This window comes from Bison bison, unplaced genomic scaffold (genome assembly GCF_000754665.1).
Source record: "Bison bison bison isolate TAMUID 2011002044 unplaced genomic scaffold, Bison_UMD1.0 scf7180017864163, whole genome shotgun sequence".
Lineage (NCBI taxonomy): Eukaryota > Metazoa > Chordata > Mammalia > Artiodactyla > Bovidae > Bison > Bison bison.
Genome location: NW_011494735.1, coordinates 11165871 through 11189336, shown reverse-complemented (window position 1 = coordinate 11189336; position 23466 = coordinate 11165871). Strand labels below are relative to the sequence as shown.

The 23466-nt window shown below is 38.0% G+C and overlaps 1 protein-coding gene across 1 annotated transcript in view; it reads right to left on the bottom strand.

The window, feature by feature from the left end:
- Positions 1 to 23466, bottom strand: part of FAM19A2 (family with sequence similarity 19 (chemokine (C-C motif)-like), member A2) — a 518652-nt gene that overhangs the window by 288573 nt on the left and 206613 nt on the right. The gene's annotated exons all lie outside the window — the stretch shown is intronic.

Below are 23466 nucleotides of genomic sequence, written 5' to 3'. Positions count from 1 at the left end.
GTACACCAGCATCTCAGCAACTCCACTAAGCTCTTCTGGAAACCTCAGTTTTCCTCACCTGTATAACAGAGCTAGTACTGACCACCACATTTGTGAAATGCTTGGTTGAGCTCTCAAGACATAAATGCTAAATAAATCATACTGCTACTGCTGCTGCTAAGTCGCTTCAGTCGTGTCTGACTCTATGCGACCCCAGAGACAGTAGCCCACCAGGCTCCCCCGTCCCTGGGATTCTCCAGGCAAGAACACTGGAGTGGGTTGCCATTTCCTTCTCCAGTGCATGAAAGTAAAAAATGAAAGTGAAGTTGCTTAGTCGTGTCCGACTCTTCGCAACCCCATGGACTGCAGCCTACCAGGCTCCTCCATCCATGGATTTTCCAGGCAAGAGTACTAGAGTGGGGTGCCATTGCCTTCTCCGAAATAAATCGTACATTTGTATGTAATTTTCAAATGTTCTTAAGTCATTTTTATAATGAACGTGCAACATTACAGATAGAATCTATAGAAATCTAGAATCTCTAAGGTCTAATTTTTTTAGTCATATCCAGTAGATGCTGAGTACATAAAAGTGATTTAGCAATGACACTAAAAATTCAGACCACCTGATATAATCTAGTGCCTAGAGAATTATCAATAAATATTATCTGTTACACTATTAAAAGTGATAACTCTGTATTTCTCCTAAGGTAAATATAAAAAACAAAATATCTGGTCTGTAACAAAACTTATTTGAATTACTTTTATTTTCTTAATATATCACGTTGAAACTAATGAAAAGCACACACACCATATTCTCCATTTCCCAGCATTTCTAACAAACTGCTGGTTTATAACAGTGTTGCTGCTGTTGTTGTTTTAATAACAGTGTTGCTGTTGTTGTTGTTTTAATAACAGTGTTGCTGTTGTTGTTTTAACTTCTTGCAGATGTTTTGTGGTAGCACAGAGGTGCCTATGGTCAGAAAGTATTTCCCATTTTTCTTAGTACTTTCAAAGTTTCATTGCTTATACTCTTATTCAATTGTCTAAACACACAAGTAGAAAAATCTCTGCAAGAGTGATATTGTGTCCGAATTATTTCATCTCAGACTTTATCCTATTCCTAAAATTATACTACAAAAACAAATATGTGGAACTTTAATGGCTAGGAATCCCATATATAACATAGTACTTGAAATTTAATCTCACCAATAACAATAGAGAATCAATATGTTTTAGACACAATAATACCGCCAAATACTCCACAATAAAATGCACTCACAGAAGAAAAAAATTAAATTCTCTTTTCTCAATTATTGCAAGGTTGGAAAAAAATCACTTAAATATAAATACTGGAGGAAAATGTAGCTTACAGAAAATAATGTAAGTGCATTCACGCTGCAAACAAACAAAATTTGCCCAGTTAACGAAAAGTTTAGGGCCTCAGTGCACACTTACACACCCTTCTTATTAAAATGCTGGAAATTAATTCCTTGCCTAAGAGGCATTCATGGTTCCATATTTAAAATCACACAGGTTCACAGGGAGAACATTTAGATTATCTCCAGATGCTGTCATGCAAATTTAGCCTATTACAGAGCATTTGCAGTTCACAGACAAAGAATCAGTAAATTCAGTGGGATAGGCTATGTGAGAAGGATTAGGTTACCAGATTATAAATGAGGAAGAATTTTACTACATGGAAATCAGTGAGGTAAATTCAAGCTTTGCAGCTTATAAATTCGTGGTATTTACGGTAAGGGCAACACAATAGAAATCAATGCCTGCCTCTACCCACCCACAAATCTCTAATCATAGTATGTTAACAGACTTGAACTAATATAGGATTAAGTAGAACACAATTTTCCTGGTTAACATACTTTAAAAAAATTGTTAAGAGTGTTTATTAAGAAACACAACAAGAAAAAGGAAAGAAGACTTCCTGTTGCTACTAGGTACCATTTGAGACTTAAATACATAATAAATCTATAATTCCAATATCTAGTTTTTCAGGCAAACAATACACCCAGATATTTACCACCACAAACATCATCATCACACAGCATGGTGACTCTGCTGGACTTAATCTATTATAAAAAAGCACCCTTATTACTACTATTCCAATACCACAGTGTGAGTAATAAACCACATTGTGAGGTGCACAGTAGTACTTAATGAACTGCAATAATGTGAAACTGTTTTTCAATAGAATGTGTAGAAACCAGGTCATTCCACTGGATAACCTATCTTATTCACTCAGCTACTTTAGTCTTTAAATCTTGACCATTTACAGTTAGGCACTATGAGAGATTCAACATGTAAATATGATAAATTAGATGTAAGTTAAGCCATCATGTAAGTGAAGTGACATCGCTCAGTCGTGTCCGACTCTTTGTGACCCTGTGGACTGTAGCCCACCAGGCTCCTCAGTCGGTGGGATTCTCCAGGCAAGAATACTGGAGTGGGTTGCCATTTCCTTCTCCAGGGGATCTTCCCGACCCAAGGATTGAACCCAGGTCTCCCTCATTGCAGGCAGACGCTTTAACCTTTAAGCCACCATGTAAGGTTCCCTTCAAATATAGCATAGTCAAAAGCCAAAACACCATTACACTTTTACAAAAGTTGATATAGCAGCAACAAGTTTCATTTCTCAAGCTATACCCAGCTGGTCTCATCAATATATGCAGAGAAGAAATGACCAACTTTTTAGATACACTTTTCACAAATAGTGCGTAGGACACAAGAGATGATCCAGAAATACTAGATAGCTGATTGTTGACAGATACCTTTTGTGAGCTACTGTGAAACAAATTCACCAAATTTTTACAATACACATTATTCCACTGGGTTCTATAACATACATTAAGTTGAAAGGCCTTACTGATATCACTAATCTTGATTCTATATTAGGCACCAAAAAGCAAGTAATTAAAAGCTACGTCCTCAAGGTTACTGTGTACATTTAGAATATTAGTGAGTCAAATTTGGCACAAGATACCAATATGCAGACCTAATCAAACGGTATATTAACCAGTGCTGCTGAGTAATTAATTTTGTGTTTGCGAGCTGGAAAGAATTTAAAACCATTTTCAGCTACTTCTCATCTTGGCTGCCATCATTGTATATACCCAAAAAGCAACTCAAAGTCAGATTCAGGTAGCACGTATTAAGCAGAACTATTAAATATCAATCAATGGACTGAACCTTCCTACATAAATTGATGATTCTGATATTCAACCAGGTTTCAAAACCAACCTGCCAGTGTTTGAGTATAATATCTCCACAAAGTCACGTTTAACTACCTTCAGCAGTGAGACAAACAATCTGGAAAAGGCCATGCATTTTATTTTTGAAGCATGCATGCACACATGCACAAGAATGTTTATCCTACAACCTCTTGAATCTTTCAAACAAGCCCTCTTGCTGTCCTACACGAGAGCATAGCTCATCACAAACATGAAAACAGTTATCACTTCTCCACTTCCTTCAATTTAACGTGGTCTGTCCATCATCGATCTTTTTGATAGCATCACATCTTTTTCTTTCACATAATTTACAATGAATGTATCAGCTGTGTGTTCACTTTTTACCTCCTGTGCTCTCCACTAGGGCTCTGAGTTCAAGGATCAAGGCCATTTGTGCACCATTGCACAGCCAGCACCTAAGGCACAGCAGTACTTAGCAGACGGAGACAGCATACAGCAGTACCCAGGTGATGGATATTCAGGCGATGGATGAATAAGCAAATGATTTGGAGGCTGCTGCTGCTGCTGCTAAGTCGTTTCAGTCGTGTCCGACTCTGTGCGACCCCAGAGACGGCAGCCCACCAGGCTCCCCCATCCCTGGGATTCTCCAAGCAAGAACACTGGAGTGGGTTGCCATTTCCTTCTCCAATGCGTGAAAGTGAAAAGTGAAAGTGAAGTCGCTCAGTCGTGTCCGACTCTTAGCGACCCCATGGACTGCAGCCTACGAGGCTTCTCTGTCCATGGGATTTTCCAGGCAAGAGTACTGGAGTGGGGTGCCATTGCCTTCTCCGTGATTTGGAGGGCATCAGCCCAAATTCAACTTTGTTAATTCTTAAAAACTTAGAGAAGTTATCACAGAAAGAGGAAGTACCTGATTTAACTGGTCTCCTACATAGTAGAAAAGTCCAGTAAAATATTTTTTAATGTTTTTTAAATAAACAAACTTGTCCAATAATGAAAGTCAGCAGTATCTTTATTCTATACATATTTACTGTTGCTCCACAATGTACAACAATGCCTCAAACACTGGTAACAGAACAGATAACAGGTCTTCCCCTCAGGATGTGATAACAAGATTTAAGAGTTTACTATACAAAGAAGTAAAGTAGAATATTTACTGCATTAAGTTCACAAGTTCACTGCAAAGATATAGCAGTGGAACGTCAATCTCAGTAATTGGATAATAACCATTATAAGAAAAAGTGGGAAAATGTAGGCCTCAGTTTAAACCAATAAATTATGGAGTTATAAAACTAAAACAAGCAGTCAAATTTAGAGACAGAAAGCAGAATGGTGGTCATGAAGGGCTGAGGAGAGAGGAGAATGGGGAGTTAGTGTTTTACGGGCACGGAATTTCATTTGGGGAGGATGGAAAACTGTGGAGATGGATGGTAGTGATGGTTGCAGGGCAATTTGAATGTACTTAATGCCACTGAACTGTACACTTAATCAGAATGATCAATTTTATGTTATGCATTTCTTCCACAATGAAAAAAAAAAAAAAAAACGGAGTTACACAAGCTGATTATACCTTCTGAGAGTATGATCGTCGTTTAGCACCTCCACGTACAGAAGGGCTGGTGCTGAGTTTGTTACTGACTTCCACGTGCTCAAGGATGGAGAAACACCCCCAGTATCAGGATCTTCACATAAAGAAAGACAGCTGCATTTGACAAATGATGCCTCATTATATGACTAGCAAGGAACCTCAAGGACACTTGACAGCTCATTTTTTACTCAGATTCCCTTTGAGGAAAGTTCTCCAGGGCTACGAGATCCAGTGTTTTGTTTTTTTTAATTCTCTCACCTTCAAAACACAGAGAAAGTTTTACCTCTCAAGTAAAAAAAAAAAAGTCTAACTCTGAAAAATCCTAAGACATAACCGTCAGAAATGACTTCAGGATGCAATTGACAAAGCTCACTGGAAAATGTTACCACCACCTGAATACTGTGTCTGTTCTCAGTCCCTTCTTCATACCACTACCAAGGGAAACAAAATTTAGAATCAGAATGCAGGTGGCATATTATTGGGGGAGGGGGACTTTTTTGGATATAAAATGCAAGGCATACTGTGACAACACTCCTTTGAGTCCTTCTCAGAATTAAGCAATCTACCAACCATTCGTATGGAAAACAAAACCATAAACTGTCACTGTCAAGCCAGTCAACAACATTTATGATCATGTGTTCAGGGTACTAGTAGATAAAACAAAAGAAAGACTTATCATTTGCCCTACAGGAGCTCGAAACAGGAAGGAAGATGATTTGTACTCTGTATTTAGGGTTGAAAATCGGAACACAATGATGAAGAGTGTGGGCTCTGAAGTGAGACTAACTGTGATGCAGTTGCAACTCACAATTTGTTAGCTACACATCGTTAATAGTAACAAACGGCTTAGCACACACCAGGAAGTTTGGTCTATAATCCATCCCAGTTAATCCTCACAAACCCTATAAAGTACATACCACTCTTATTTTACACATAAACTCAGGTTATTTAAATTCCCTGAGGCTCAGTTTCTCTGGGAGGGGGAAAGGATTAATACCAACTCATACCATTGTTTTGCAAGTTAAATGAGTTAATGTGTAAAAAAAAAATTAAAATAGGATACTGTAGGCTCTCAATGAATGAAAGCTGATGCCATGGTTTAATTACTACACATTTATGGAAATAGCACATATTTGGAAAAGTTATTCTCAGGGAACATTTCAGAGACTGCTACTTTTTCTACACACTGAACTGTTTATAAATACAATTCAGCAAATGTGTGTGTTCCTGTTATATGCAAAACCCTGTACCAGACACTACAATGTACACAAAGACATATGATTAAATTTCTATCATTAAGGTGTTTAAACCTTAATGAATGAATTTACAAGAAAATACATACTATCTTAAATTAAGACAGCTGACCAATGGACCAAGGATTGGGGTTTTGTGTAAAATATCCCTGGTCTGTGTATTCTGTTACATTCAGCATCATTCTTCCATCCCATAAATGCGATTTGACATTTTTTCCTCTATGAAATATGACTTCCTACAAGTTAAATACTAGGTAAGTTCACCCAAGCATGGTTTCTCTTTTCTCCACATTGATATGGCGTATATTTTATAAACACCTGTACCAATTGAATACATGCTGATTTCCAATCACTGGTATGCAATTGTCTCAATAAAAGAAGATAAGCAGCCTGCATTCAGACATTCTATTTATAATGACAACCTAAGTTACCACACTCACTACTATTTTCTCTGATTAGAATGAATGAAAATAAATTATCAATAATGAAAAAGCTTCTTATTCTTCTCACATGGTGATGTGCTTTCAATTCCTACTGAGATTTCCAAATGTATTTGTGGTGAAATCTACCCAGAACACTGATCTCAATTGGAAATCTTATAGTTTGGGAGAATGCAGGAAATTTCCCCAAGGAAATAGAGAGATATATGATATAAGGTACTGGATAGTCTCACAGTAAATAAGTATTGAGCATATATAAGATGCCTGAGAGAATTTATAATGGAATATCTGACACTATAACTAAGATATGTTATAAAATATCTCCTATCTCTTCTAGGCAAACCCCATCAAAGTAAACTTTTGAAAGCAGTTAACTTGCTGAAATAACATAATAATTAGTCAAAATCCTTTACATTTCACCATGAAATCTCTAATACAACCAGTTTCCCTTATCTTTCCAGGAAAGAATAGCAATATATACATGTAATTAAATAGTGTTGCTAAGCAAAGACTTAAGACAGTATTTTTTTAAATATATCTACAGATTTTAGCGGAGCACCAAAGAATTGATGCTTTTGAACTGTGGTATTGGAAAAGACTCCTGAGAGTCTTTTGGACTACAAGGAGGTCCAACCAGTCCATTCTAAAGGAGATCAGTCCTGGGTGTTCTTTGGACGAACTGATACTAAAGCTGAAACTCCAATACTCTGGGCACCTCATGCGAAGAGTTGACTCATTGGAAAAGACCCTGATGCTGGGAAGGATTGGGGGCAGGAGGAGAAGGGTTTGACAGAGGGTGAGATGGCTGGATGGCATCACTGACTCGATGGACATGAGTTTGAGTGAACTCCGGGAGTTGGTGATGGACAGGGAGGCCTGGCGTGATACGATTCATGGGGTCGCAAAGAGTTGGACACAACTGAGAAACCGAACTGAACTGAAGCTTAAATGAAATTAGAAAGCTGATGTTTTATATCACACACAAAGCTTTTACTTCCTGAGCTTCCAATTTAATTGTTTTTCATTTTTTAGTGATACTTAACATGTTTAGTCAAGTTCAGTTGTATTTATTTCAGTGTTAGACACCAAAGTTACCTCATTATCAATAATGAAAGACAGTCTCATCATTATAGATTAGACTGATGCCAAGCAGTCTCAACAGAATATTGAGAATTCTCATAAAAATATTTCATTGTTACTAAATGACTATCGATGTCATATCCTATACTGGTACTAGGCATATAGTATAACTTCAGGAAATGATAGAAAAGAGCAACACAAGCAAAGATAATTAAAATACAGTATGAAAAGTGCTACAGTAATGGGATATATAATATTAATACAAAGCTCCATAGAAGCACAGATGGATACGGACTCGTCAAAGACCCCATCTCCTTTTTCACCCGGAGGAGAGCTGAATTCTATTTTGGAAAGCTGATCCTCTATCTTAAAGAACAAATACTAGCTCACTAGGCAGAAAATTAAAACGAGCAAACAAAAACAAGAAAGGACATTCTCAGTAAAGAAAGAGACAAGGCTCATGGCCTACAGGTAGAAACAGACATGCTGTTTTTAGAGAACGTCAATTCCCTGTGTCAGTGAGCTGCCATGCACACTCAAATGCACCGGCTGAGCACTATTCTCATGCCAGGCATTTTGCTAGACTAGGGAGCAGCAAACAGCACACAGACCAAATTTTTCCTGCTGCCTGATTTTGTATGGCCTGCAAACTAAGAACAATTTTTGTATTTTTAAGTGGATGAAAAAAAATCAAGAGAAGAATAGCATTTCAAGGTACATGAAAACTGTACAAAATTCCAATTTTAGTGTCCATAAATAAAGTTGTCCACAGGGATACTCCAGGCAAGAATACTGGAGTAGGTTGCATGACCCTCTCCAGGGAATCTTCCCAACCCAGAACTTGAACCCAGGTCTCCTGCCTTACTGGCAGATTCTTTCTTTACTGTCTGAGCCACCAGAGAAACCCAAAGATACTGAAGTGGATAGCCTATTCCTTCTCCAGGGGAACTTCCCAACCCAGGAATTGAACGGGGGTCTCCTGCATTGCAGGTGGATTCTTTACAGCTGAACTACCAGGGAAGCCCCAATAGTAATAGCTAGTACTTATTGTAACTACTCACTAGGCAGTTGCTAAAAGTTTTACATATGTTAACTGTGCAAGTAATTCTTACTCAACTGGGGACATATATACAATAACATGATTGGATTTAACCCTTTTCTTGGAAGAAAATATTTTTAGTGTTCAAATCACATGATTTTTTTCAATCCTAGGTGAATATATTGGAATTCCCTTGTAGCTCAGTCAGTAAAGAATCTGCCTGCAATGCAGGAGACCCGAGTTCAATTCCTGGGTGGGAAAGATCCTCTGAAGAAGGAAATGGCAACCCACTCCAGTATTCTTGCCTGGAGAACCCCATGGACAGAGGAGTCTGGCAGGCTACAGTCCATGGGGTCACAAGAGATGGACATGACTTAGTGACTAAAGCACCACCAGCTGAAAATATTGAACACCTGAGCGACTTCACTTTCATTTCACTTTCATGCATTGGAGAAGGAAATGGCAACCCACTCCAGTGTTCTTGCCTGGAGAATCCCAGGGACGGTGGAGCCTGGTGGGCTGCCGTCTATGGGGTCGCACAGAGTCGGACACAACTGAAGCGACTTAGCAGCAGCAGCAGCAGCATAACCTTAACTCCTTTTATCAAGCAAGACAGGTAGCTGAGCCATCATTCATTCATCCTCATTCATCACTCCCTACAATCAGGTACTAAGTGTCTCTCACGTGTCAGGAAGCAAAGTGAAGAGGCCAGGGTATAAAACTGCAAGTGGTTTTTTCTGTTCCCAGGAGTTCCAACAGTTAAATACGAAAAGTAAACACACCACCAATCTCAGACCTGAAACCCAGTCACTGATCATTCCATCACATAACACAGCATTATCCTGTTGGATATACCTAATCCTTGAAAACTTTCTTCTTAAAGTTTTCACTTCTAAATAGTTTTGTGGATGTGTGTTACAGTAAAGATGATAGAAAGATGGAAAGAGAATTAACAAGTATTGGTAATGAGAATGAAGCCAAAAAAGACAGAAGTCAGTGCTTCACACATGGTACTTTGGGCCTGTTTCCCAAAAACAAAGCTAATAACAAGGGATTGTTACTTGGCATGATTAGCTTAGAAATAAGGGAAAAGGGCATAGGGGACAGGAGGTGGACCCACCAAGGTTAAGGACAAGAGGTGCGCTTGCCTTCATTTATTCTAGAAAGTATTTCACACCTCTAAGTATTTTGCTTATATTAAATCGATTTGTTTTTAAGTTTAGATCTACATTTAGCAATTACATGTACATCTAGGATATCAGTGTCTTATGGTGTATTTCCTAGGCTTAATCACTTCATTGGAAAATTAAATAATATCAAATGACAAAGAAGAAAGTTACCATTGTGTTAGAGTATTGCCCACACACTAAAAGATTTACAAACCCAAGACTTAAGGACCACAAATTAGAAACTATGATTTTGTGATTAGAAAGATGTTAAAGTGTGTCTGGAATTCCCTGCAGACTTCTTACAGTAGCAATATGCCTTTGAGACTCACTAGAAAACAGCCCCAAGAGGGAAAGACAGCATCCTGTGCCTCTGTATGTTTTTCAATGCACCTGAGATGGGTAGCTTTACCACTGTACTTTCACTCTTCATATTCTAAACTTGACACCCTGACAAATGGGATTTTGAAAGGCAAAGAGAAAAAAAATAGGTAGGGAAAACCACAGGTCTCTTCCCAAAACTTCCTACCAACATTTACCTCTCAATTTTTTTTCTTTACTGCAAATTATCATCCTTATTGTGGTAACTAACCTAAGTTACCTAATTAGAAAGTTTAAAGAAGAGATAAATAGACATTTGTTAAGCCTGTCGTGTCAGAAGTGCAGATTTGTTCTAAAGTACTTTTCTGTGTCTGACTTAATTAAAAGTTTTCCAACCTCAGGCTCAACTGTCTTCCCTCTACTGCTTGAAGAGATTCTGCTTCTACTCCTCTTACTTGCCTTGGATGTGGAGACATTCTCTGCATCATTTGGACCCCTTCCCCATCTGACCACACCATAATTTGGTACAATCACCCTTAGCTACACTAGAAAAGTCAATGAACAGCTCCATGATCTCAGCATTCATTCTCCTTAGCTCTCTGTACAGACTTGATACATACTACCGAAAAGATAACTTTCCAAAATCTACAGCCTAAGTAACCTAACCATATTATGTGGGCTGAATAGTCATGGAGAGTTTGATAAATTGGGCCTAGCAACAGATAAGGGCTTCCCTGGTGGCTCAGATGGGAAAGAATCTGTGTGCAATGCAAGAGACCCAGGTTCAAACCCTGGGTTGGGAAGACCCCTTGGAGAAGGGAATGGTTACCCACTCCAGTATTCTTGCCTGGAGAATCCCCTGAACAGAGGAGCCTGGTGGGCTACAGTGCTTCTCACAGGCATAGCTTCTTCTAAAATGATTCTGTGACAGTGTTCAAGGTGCCTACTGACTAACTTGAACACAGCCTCTGCAGACTGTTTCTACTTTGTAGATAGATGAAACTCCTGTTCCACCTGAGAAATCATTCTGATTCCTACATAATGACGATCTATTATTTGATGCTTTTTCTCAGTAGGACAGAGATCAAAAAAATGTTATTGTGGACTGTTTCAACTCACAGTGAAGAGTTTCTACAGAAAACATATCTATATTTCAGGCAGACCAGGTGAAAATTAGCAAGAACATCTTACTGCTATTTTGCTAATGCCAGTGTAAAAAAATATATATATATATATATATATGCTTTAACTTGCTTTGCATCACACTTAGTAAAGCATAATAAGCATGCATTTTAAAGGCATTTAATAAAGCATGTCTCAGAGATACTGCAGTTTCAGTTCCAGATCACTACAATACAATACACTGCAATACAGGTAAAAAGTCCCATGAATTTTTTGGTTTCCCAATGCCTATATGTTTACACTACATTGTAGCCATTAAGTGTGCAAGAGCATTGTCTAAATAATGTACACACCTTTATTAAAATATTTTATTGCTAAGACATGCTAGCTATCATCTGAGTCTTCAGCTAGTCCTGAGTATTTTGCTGCTGGAAGGTCTTGCCTTGATCTTGATGGCTACTGACTGATCAGAATGGTGGCTGCTGAAGGACTGAGGGGGCTGTGGCAATTTCTTTAAAAAAAAAAAAAAAAGACAATGATGAAATGTGCTGCATCAGTTGACCTTTCCTTTCACCAACAATTTCTTTATAGTATGCAATGCTGTTTGATAGCATTTTACCCACAGCAGAACTTCTTTGAAGATTGGAATCAATCCTCTCAAACTGTGCTTCTGCTTTATTAACTTATGTACTATTCTAAATCTTTTATTGTCATCTCAACAATCTTTTGAGCATCTTTACCAGGAGTAGATTGCATCTCAATAAATCACTTATTTGCACACCATAAGAAGCAACTTCTCATTTGCTAAAATTTTATCATGAGATTGCAACAATTCAGTCACATCTTCAGGCTCTACTTCTGATTCTAATTCTCTCGGTATTTCCACCACATCTGCAGATGCTTCCTGGTCCACTTAAGTGTGGAAGCTCTCAAAGTCATCCAGGATGGCTGGAATCAGCTTCTTCCAAACTACTGTTACTGTTGATATTTTGACTTCTTCCCATGAATAACAAACATCCTCAATGGCATCTAGAATGGTGACTCCTTTCCAGGTTTTCAATTTACAGTTGACCCTTGAACAATGAGGGAGTTCAGGATGCCAACCCTCAATACAGTTCAAAACTGCAAGTAACTTACAATTGGACTTCAGCATCCACAGTTCAATCATAAATCATGTAGTACTTCAATATTCACTATTGAAAATAATCTGCATAGAAGACGACCCACGAAGTTCAAATTGCATTATTCAAGGGTCAACTGTACTTTGCCCAGATCCATCAGAGGAGTCATTATCTATATCAGCCATAGCCTACCTAGAGAAAAACTCTAATAAAAAATATTGAGCACCTACTATGTGCACTGTACAGAAAGCCAAGATGAGTAAGTAGTCTAGACTCTAAAATAACTTAACATATATTAACATGGCAAACAATCAACCTTGTTTCATTTTTTTATACCATATATATTTTAGCACTTTTGGAAACCAAATCAATGAGGACCACTAATATTTTATATCTTAAGGGATTAAAAAAATCTAATAATACAGTCATTAGAAGGGGCATTCACATCATGCTTTTTAGATAAACAAACACTAACCATGAAAAAGATTAATCAGAATTAGTCAACTGCCTTTCTCTAGCCCTCTGACAAATCTCTCGTGAAATGGGAAGGTTGGTTAGGTGTTCCCCTTGTGTGATTTCCATTGCTCACACATTCCATGTGTCAGGAAGGTTGACCTTAGCAGATGGATGTAGCCAATGTGAGAAGTCACACAAAGAAGAGAGAGGAGCACATGATCCCCTCTCTGCCAGGTCTCCCCACAATTTGCACTGAGATGAACCCATGATGGATTTGCTTCCTTCTGGCTAATGGGAACCTCCAGTCTCTTGGCAAAGCCTGGAAACATCCCTTGTCACTATGACAGGTTCATCTGCTTGCTAATCTGCTTTTCTCTTTTCAGCTCCAGCCCAACTTGACCTTTCGTGCAGCATATTCTGTCTTTTTTCTCACAAACAGCTCTGATTCCTCTATCAGCTGGCAGACAGGGGTCACTCTGTCCAATTTTGTTTTGGTTTGCAGAGCCTGGGCAATGGCCTGTTTTGAATTTGCTGATTAATGCTATTATTTGGCTTATTCTCTGTATCTCCTATTTTTATCAAAGGTTTCCATTTCAGAAAGAAATCAAAATTGTGGTAAATCTTTTGGGGATTCCAAGCTTAAACAAAATGCCTTCAACAAAGGAGAGCACTTAGAATTATAAATTTGCATTTAAATGCTTGACCATGCTGGCATCACTTATGTAGCAATATCAAACAGCATGAGATAAATCAGAACACAGCATGAAATTATAGTCCTAACTTATCCGATTTCATAATAATTTTAGGGTCTTTCCTTTAAAAACCAATAGCTCAAAGACTTACATTTTTCCACAAAATATTCTTCTGTTTTGCATAATAGCTCTCCCATGGTTCATAGAATGACATATTAAAAAGCACTATTTCTACAATAATTAATCCTAATTTTCAAATTTAGCTAAATGACATCTGCCACATATTTATAACTATGAAATTAGACAAAATTATTGAACTAAAAGACTAACTTAAAATATGTAAACGAAAATTTTCTAGGCTGGACCAAGAAAATTACTTGGTAAGTTACTATTTTGATTGCATTTTATGTGATTGCAAGACAAAGAATCAACAAGCCATATTCAGCTTTTGCACATGGCCCTAGACATAAGGTATGGACTAAGAGGATAATATTTACAATCAAATAAATTAATGTTGTTCATGGGACAATAGAGTAAGGATAAAAAAAGTTACTAGGTAAAATTATTCTTAAGATAAGTTACATAAATTTTTTTTTAAGAAAATGAAATTCATTGTAACAAGCAAAGCAAGAAAAGATTCATAGTTTCTCTTTGCTAGTGTTATGATTGATAATACTTATATTTGTATAGCATTTTCATATAAGAAACCCAAAACAATCTGGTGATTTTTTTTTCCTTGCATAGTACATCAACATTATCCTACTTTGTAGAGAGTAAATTTAACTCCTGCTCCAGGGGAAAAAAAAAAAAAGATCTTCATATGTGGCACTTTGCCATATGCCAGCCCCAGTTTGAACTCTATCTTTGTAACCTAAATCTTCTATGCAGTTATTCCCATTTTAGAGATAAAGAAATTGAAGAACACAGGGTTTAATTAATTACCTTTGACAAATTCACCCATTTGTCAAAGGTAAAAAATGATCAAGCAGAGATTCTAATCCAGGTATCTGTACCACTCACAGGCTTCATCAGCCTGTTCTAATGCTTTTCCATCACCAGACTGATTCAGATCTTATGTAATTCAGATTACATAAGAAAAAAGCTCAGGAGTTCTGAGGTGCAGTGGCTAAAAATCTCCTGTCTCCATGTTATCCAAATCAGTCATCCTTTTTTCTGTGTGAAAGGATTCTGACGCTTCAGTCTTGATGTTTACTTCCTGACTCATCAGAGCTATAGAGGCAGGCTCTGTTATCAAGCTGGCTGGGTTCAAATCCCAGGAAGCCATGTCATGGATGTGTTCTTATTTTCCAAAGAGAGAAAATTCCCCAAATATTTTTCTACTACTCTAGTGCCATATCAAGTTCTCAAGGAATGTATACAAAGCTCATGTTCATACTCATTTTCTATGATAAGTCTGAGCTTGAGGACCTAGTCTGTCTACCAAGAGCTGGACCAGGAAGGGAAAGGAAGACTGATGTTCATTCGCCCCTCCACAGTGAGCCTCTCCTCTCTCTCCCCATCTTTAACTTCTGAACCTCAACCTCTTTTGTCTGCAGGGTAAGAAATCAGTAGGTCTTAGAAAAAAACCACTTCTATCTAAGGCTCAAGCAAAGACATTTACGAAATAATTCTCAGCTGCCAGCAACTCAGTACTCACAATGTGGCCAACAATAGAAGCCCCAGTGGTCAAACATGTCAACATGGCACAAAAGAAAAGCATCACATGAGTACCTAGAATCCATCTCAGATTACAAGAAAGTTTAAACAGATTGTGTAAACTCAGTTAGTTTTCCTAAGTTTCTCGTAAACTATTGCTTTAATCATAACAGAAGGTTCTCAAAGCCCCTGACAGCCAGCAGTTGCAAAGTTGACACCAGGTTGATGGGCCACCTGTTGTAAGGTAGGAGCCAAGAACAAATGTGAGCAAAATCAGCTTTGTTTATTAAGCAGCAAAAGGGACATCTGTCATAACAGCCAGTACAAACACCCCAAAGGACAAAATGTAGACCAAACTATTCAGTTCTTGTTTGCTTCCGTCAACCCCTTCTTCACATCTAATACATATCTAAGAGGGATCTCTGGCACTTATTATCTGTACTGTGATAACAATAACATGCCACAAAAACCATAATTATTTTCACTCTTCATACATGGGCTAAATGTGTATTTAATGTATAATTAATAGATACACATTAGAAAATTTATAAAGATGGATATTTTAAATGAACAATATGGTAAATATTGAAAATGCAAAATGTTGTCGATGTATTTAATTTTTAATTAAAAATTAGGTAACATTTTAACTCATATAATTGGTTTTAAACAGCTTTTATATTTTTATCCCAAGTGAAAACAGGCCAGCTATTCTGAACCACTGAGTTGGACACATAATCTACAAGGGAGACACTCAGTGGCAGTACTGTCGGGGTCGATTGATATGCAAAGAAGAAAGCCATTAAATTATGGAAGACCTAGCATGTGCCTGACATACTGGACACGTTGCCCTGTATGTTTCTTTTCAACACTAATATTATGCTTGTGAGGGAGGTATTATCATAGGCATTTTATAGATAACAAATTGGTATTATCGTAGTCATTTTATAGTAATTCAGAGATGTGACTCATCTAAGGTCATGCAGGTAAAAACCAGCATGTCTTCTGCTTGCAAAGTTACCAGCTCCAATAAACTATGCACTATAGTTTCTTTGTCCCGTGCCTGAAAAACTTAAATTCACATGAGAGAGTGCCTATCAGACAATATGGCAGGACATCCTCAGCTGATGAGACAAACAGTTCTTCCCCTATACCCATCCACAAAAAAAATGTCGACTATTAAGGCAAGAGAAAGTGCAATCACTCTATACTTCTATATCGCTTCACTAGTTAAAATAGAGGTCAAAGTCTCTCTAAAATGGCCAGAACAATAAACCCAGATGAGGAAAGTTGACTCTAGCTCTCATGATCATGGATACATAGATGGAATTACATAAGAGAAGAATTTCTCCTTCCTCTCTCTCTTTTTCTCTCTCATATTCTCACTCTCTCTCTCTAATTCATTCACACACACACACACACACACACACACACCCCACACAGGGCCTAGAGAAGTTTCTGGAGAATCAGGATGAACCTAGCAATAGCATCACACCAGTATATGGAACAAATGACCTCAGAATTAACACAGGGCACTGCTTTTAGAGTAAAGTACTTTTATTTCCCACTGAGATCTCTTCTGACTCCTTCACATAAATAGGCATCACAAGAATTCTTCCATGGTGTCACTCATGTATATTCTAGCAACATAAAAGTACACAATTTATCCTACAGGAGGAATTCACAATGGTCATTCCCACCACTCATTAATTTTCATCATTTCACTGTTCAGGAGGAGAAGCTCAGATAAGGTAAAAATACACCAGAATTCTTAGAAACCCACAGATGGTGGCAGAGTGAGGAGGTAGCTGGTTGGGGTTAGAAGATAATGGAGATGGAGACTCCTAGAAACTCAGAGACAAGGGTATGGTAAGGATCGCCTAAGTGTACATTTCAATGACCAAAAATTAAGATGGAGAGAGAGAGCCATGAGGGAAACTTTGGAGAAACAAAAAGAGAAGACCCAAGGGAGTTGGAGGCCAAAGAAATGAGTAAGAGCAGTTTAAAGGAGTTTAGGAGGAGGCCAGAGCATGGGCTGGAAACAGCAATGAGGAACGAGGAAAACCTGGATCCCATCACCAGGCCTGGGGCTAGAAAGCAGAGACACAGGAGGAGGATAGCCACTTCTTGCCAGGCTGGCCATGCAAACAGCAACCTCAGAGAAAATTAAACATCAGATGAAGTAAAAGGAATATACAGAGAAAAGTCTAAAACTATCACATATTTTTCTGATAACAGTCCATGGGCTCTAGAAAGCACCAGGAAGAGGTTTTAGGAGTCAGGGAGGAGTGTTGTAAGGGACAAGACAGCGTACAGAAGCTGAAATAATTGGGTATGGGACATGGTGGGGTGTGACATGGAAGACTGAAAGTTGGTATTGGGACTGACTGACATGAGGAAGACAAGGCGTGTCCCAGTCAATACATGAGAAGATCAAGAGGTGGGTCCAGTGCAAAAGCCAAGAACTTTCGACAACCAAGACAGGTGCTGACGAACCCACAGAATATTATAAAGAATACACATTGCTGTGCGTATTTATCTTGAGAACTTGGAGAACAGAAATTTAATAGTCATCTAGGCTATAAATTCCTCTTGCAATAAAAGCACAAATGTCTCCATGTTTCAAAATGGTGTCACTTCTGATCACCTATATTTTGTAGCATATGGAGCACAATTCAAATATTTATGGTGACCTACTGTATTACCAATCTTATTTAGTTTCAAGTGTGCTCTAATATTTTCCGAATGAATTTTCCAGACCAGTTTAATTTCTTATCTGGTAAAAAAATATATAGCTGATATAGGATAAGGAATATTGTGAAGAAACAGTAAATTATTCATAACAGCAAAGATTCTAATTAGGCCCTGCTTGCTTTCAATGATCAAACTGGGAAGATATGGTCCATAATGTAAATAACATTTAAAAGTTGGCTGGCAAGTGTACTTAAAAAGCAGTTACTGATGGCACAATACCAACCTGGAAATGCAAAGCAAGTGTTAGTCCAAGAGATCAGTGGTAAGTGATGAATTACGAACACCTCTGCTGCTAATTTTAACACAAAGAATAATGTTGAACATACAAAGCAGAAGGAGATGGTTATGACGAGGGAAAAACACACCAGAGAAACAGAACAGACAGAACTTCATTCAACAATATGACTCCTCTCAATACAATTCAACCCCAAATTTTTCTGATGGATCTGTTAGTAACCTTGACATTAATAGAACATGCACATTAAGACTGAATCAAACTTTGCCAATATCTGTGACAATTGTTCTGAGAATTGTTTTGAAAACACAAGTATGTAAAAGGGTTATAGGGAATACAAAGCATTATGCTTATAATTGTACCTGTAATAATAATAATAATTTTAGTTTTACTTCTAGTCTCACCACATGAAGTGTTTTCAGCCTTAAGAACCCCTGGCATGATAAAGGGATTGGCAATCATATCATTTTTCATCTTATTTTTAATTACGTTCCATAGTAATAATGGGTTTTGCTTGCTTTTCCTTCAAAAAAATCATCATATAAGACTTCTTGATGCATTAAAGAAAAATCTCCAGGTCTCTTCTAATAAGAAAAAACAACAAACATGCCTACAGCTACTTATATTTATGAGCATTAAGAGTGTTGTTAGTTTCTCCTGCTCAGTATTAATCAGGCAAGTGGAAAAGTATGTTGACGTTCCCATGTTCCTTTTTATCTAAAAAATAAAATCAGAAAAGGAAGCAGCATTCTCACCTAAGAATATTCTCCTCCTCAGCAATGATTCCCACTCTTCATGACTTTTTATCATTGTTGTTGCTGTTGTTATATCATCAAGGGATTTAAAGAGTAAATAAACACCTATGATCCAAACCTCTGTCTCTTCCTCTCCCCCAACTAAGGATCTTCCCTGCAAGGAAACACGTGCATGGATGGCTACCTCACTCCTTCAGCCATGTCACACTGGCACCTGGAAAGTTAGTTCAACTTCTACATGGAAAGCAATGAGCTAAGTAATTACCCTTGCTTTTCCAAGGCTGAAATTATGGTGAGTTACATCACTCTTTGGCAGAAATATCACCCTTCCTGTGTTTCCTGATGAAACATTACCATATGCCTACTCTCATCATGAGGTTTCTCATGAAACTGCATATACTTCCTGTGTGTTTGGAGATCTTAACATCCATGAGCAAAGGAATTCTTCAAATCCTAAGAGCAGGAAATAGATAATGACTAACAATGATCTCACTCATTGCAGATCACTGATACAGAATGTATCAGCACTTAGGAAAGATGTTTGCTTTTATTAGTTCTGCACATTTTTGCTACATTTCTTTAGATTTCAAAGATCCAGTTCTCTTGTGACCGAGGTTCCCATTAATGAGTTAATGCCTCAAGAAAAGGACCCATTGTGTGTGTATGTGTATACATATATATCTCACATCTTCATTATCCATTCATCCAATGGGCACTTAGGTTGTTTCAGTGTCTTGTCAATTAGGAAAAATGCTGCAATGAACATAGGGGTGTATGTATCTCGTCAAATTTGTGTTTTTGTATTACTCAGATAAATATAAAAAAAAAAAAAGATTCCAGCAACACTGACTTAATCATGTAAATTCTCTACCTATTCCTAATCACTGGTCCTAAACCAAAAAACTAGCAGAGAAATTTCTATCAATGATCCTGCCAAAATATGAAGAACTTTCTTACAGGTGTAATGATTTACGTCACCAATTTATGAATACATTGTGTATCAAATGTTCATATATAAGTTGAATTTTGTAGTTGACATGCATTTTCCTACAGAATCAATGGTTTAAAAAATGGCTAGGTTTCCTGGCTAACCTATGAAAATCTACTTGAACTATTATGTGCCTAAGCAAACAATACTATTTCAAATTTGTTTCACTATCACTTAGAACATTGTTTCTCTATGGAAAAAACAAATCTAAAGTTCATCAATTCACTCATTTATATTAAACCGAACCATATGAAAATGTCATATATGTAGGTCAAATAATAGCTGAATATCAACAACTTCATATGATTAAATCTGATATATTCATTCAAGAAAAATTAACTGTATAGCCCAAGAATAAAAGAGGCTGGGAACAAAGGTGGGTAAGTCAAAGTCCTGTATTTACAGATCATTACTCAGTTAACACACAAATGTGTGTAACAGGTACATGACATTATGGACAGCAATTTGATGTATTTTGACTCAAGGGCAGCTAAAAACAGATCACACATTTCTTCATTAGAAAGCAATGTAAGCAGTAGATGTCTTCACCTCTCTTGGACCCCAACTCCCTTTGCCAAGCCCACACCCTAAGAAGGGACAGGAGGATGTTTAGGCATTACTTGGAAGACAAATCACATGTACACACTCAAATGTTTACTAGACTTGCCTACAACAGGAAAGGTCAGAGCCAATTCATTCTCCACAAATTTATTCATATATAATGGCCTATAATTCAAGTTTTCTCATTATTCTCTTTAGCTGTAATGTTCATTCAGGTTTTTCCAGAATAATAGATTAATCAATATAATAAGGATATTCAGTCTGTTTTCTATTTGAAAAATCTAGAGGATGAACACCTCTGCTTTATGTAAGCTGCCTAATTATGTTAACTATATTTGACCAAGTATATATTAGACAGTGAGCCAAGCAGGATGTTTGGATCATAATATGATCTCTTATTCTCAACTCTAATGTACATAGTTAATCTTCAATTAAATTTCTCACCAATTTCCCCATAGCCATATTTTGTGCTATATTCTTGTTATTAAATTCCTATAAAATTATATCTTGGGGAATTGGATGAGACAATCCCAGAATCCAGTCCAATTCCAATAGAATTTTAAAATGTTACTCATCTTTCTGAATATAAAGTAATAGTCATTAATTTTTTAAAAAATCAAACAATGCAAAGATAAAGTAGAAATTGAGTGAAAGTGAAGTCGCTCAGTCGTGTCCGGCTCTTTGCGACCCCAGGGACTGTAGCCTACAGGCTCCTCCGTCCATGGGATTTTCCAGGCAAGAATACTGGATTGGGTTGCCATTTCCTTCTCCAGGATGTAAATGTAAATTCTCTACCTATTCCTAATCACTGGAAGATCTCCAGGAGATCTTCCCCACCCAGGGATCGAACCCAGGTCTCCCTCATTGTAGGCAGATGCTTTACCATCTGAGCCACCAGGGAAGTCAGTCAGATGTAATTGGAGTGAGAGAGAATAAGGACAGCAAGGAATGATGATTTTTAAAAAAAAAGGTGAGTGATTTTGGACTTGTAACAAAACTACCATACTCAAAAAAAGCCATGACCACAAGGGGGAAGGAGTAGTGGGATGGATTGGGAGATTGGGGACTTCCCTGGTGGCTCAGATGGTAAAGCCTCTGCCTGCAATGCAGGAGACCCGGGTTCAATCCCTGGGTTGGGAAGATCCCCTGGAGAAGGAAATGGCAGCCCACTCTGGTATTCTTGCCTGGAAAATCCCATGGACGGCGGAGCCTGGTAGGCTACTGTCCATGGGGTCGCAAAGAGTCGGACAGGACTGAGCAACTTCACTTCACTTCACTACTATGTATAAAATAGGTAACTAATGAGAATAGGTAACCAACTGAATAAGCACAGGGAACTCTACTCAATGCTCTGCTGCTGCTGCTGCTGCTGCTAAGTCGCTTCAGCCGTGCCCGACTCTTAGCGACCCCATGGATTGCAGCCTACCAGGCTCCTCAGTCCATGGGATTTTCCAGGCAAGAGTACTGGAGTAGGTTGCCATTGCCTTCTCCAACTCAATTCTCTCAGATGACCTAAATAGGAGGGAAATCTAAGGAAGAGGAGATATACATATACTATACTCCAATTTAAAAGAAAAAAAATTTTCTTTTAGAAAGTTAGATTTATCTGTATTTTCCATATTTTCCAGGACTGAACGCTTCAAATCCCCATAATTGATAAAAATATAGACTTCACAAATTTATCATGGGAACTCTCTAACAATAAAGATATGAAATTCTTTCAAACAAGCAAACCAAAAGCCACAACCAATATATCCTACTTTGTCTATAATTACTATACAAAACAGTATGTGATTAATAACTGATATGGTTTAAATTTGAAAATGCTCTATAGATTTAGAGGAGAGATGTCACTCCCAGCTAATGTGTCAAAAATAGCAGTAGGTCTACTCAACAAATCAATTTATAAATCACTTATTTGATCATTCATTCATTCGAGATATTTATTGAGTGACTACCAAGTGTAAAGCCCTATGAGAGTCCCAGGAGATCCAAAACTGAATTGGCCCTTCCCTGCTGCAGATTATATTCTCAGGAAGAAGGTAAGATGTGAACAACCGATTACACAATACACTCAGGGTGTTATTAAGGTCAAAGGCACAGGAATGCATGGTGCTCTAAGAGCATTTGCTGCTGTTGTCCGACTCTTTTGCGACCCCATAGACTGTAGCCTGCCAGACTCCTCTGTCTATGGGATTTCCTGGGCAAGAATACTGGAGTGAGTTGCCATTTCTTTCTCCAGGGGATCTTCCAGATAAGGCCACCTAACCTAGTGGGAGAGATATGGAATGTGTGCTTGAGGAGTGCTGGTAACTGAGCTTTAAAGGGTTCAGAGTGAATTCCTACCATTAAAGACAAATGAAAGAAGTAGAAATGGGGTCTGAATATGGAGAGTTTCAAATGCAAAAGCCTAAAAATAGAAAGGGACAGAAGTTATTCAAAGAACTGAAAGGAAACCAGCGTGCCTTGGAGTGCACAGTGCAATAAGAAGGTAGTCAGAGATTAGGCTGGTGAAACAGGCAGCGGCCAGATACCACAGGGCAAGGTTTCTTAATCGTAGTGCTACTGACATTTGCAGTCAATACTTCTTTATTGTGAGGACCTGCCCTGCACACTGGAAGATGTTCAACAGCATCTCTTGTGTCTACATGGTAGATGCCAGTGGCACTATTCCCTAATCCTCACATCCTAGGAGAATCAAAAATGTCTCCAGATTTTGCCATATGTGCCCTTGGACAAAACCATCCCCAGTTAAGAACCACTGCCATAAGGCCTTGTAGGTGATGTTAATACTGAGTCTGACCTTTATGCTTCAAGCAATGACATAATACTGAATACTATAAGGAAATGAGTGATTTTTCAAACAACCTGGGTAGGGCAAGAGGAAATTAAAGAGTGAAGTTCTACAGCTGTCAGAGAAACGATAGCTCTCCAAACCTACAGAAGAGAAGAGGGATCAGTTGGTCGACCCCTCCTGAGATGTTCTAAATGAGGTAAGCTGCCTCCTTGGCAGTGGACACAGGACCACTGGTTGTATATTTCCTCATTGTCCATTCACTT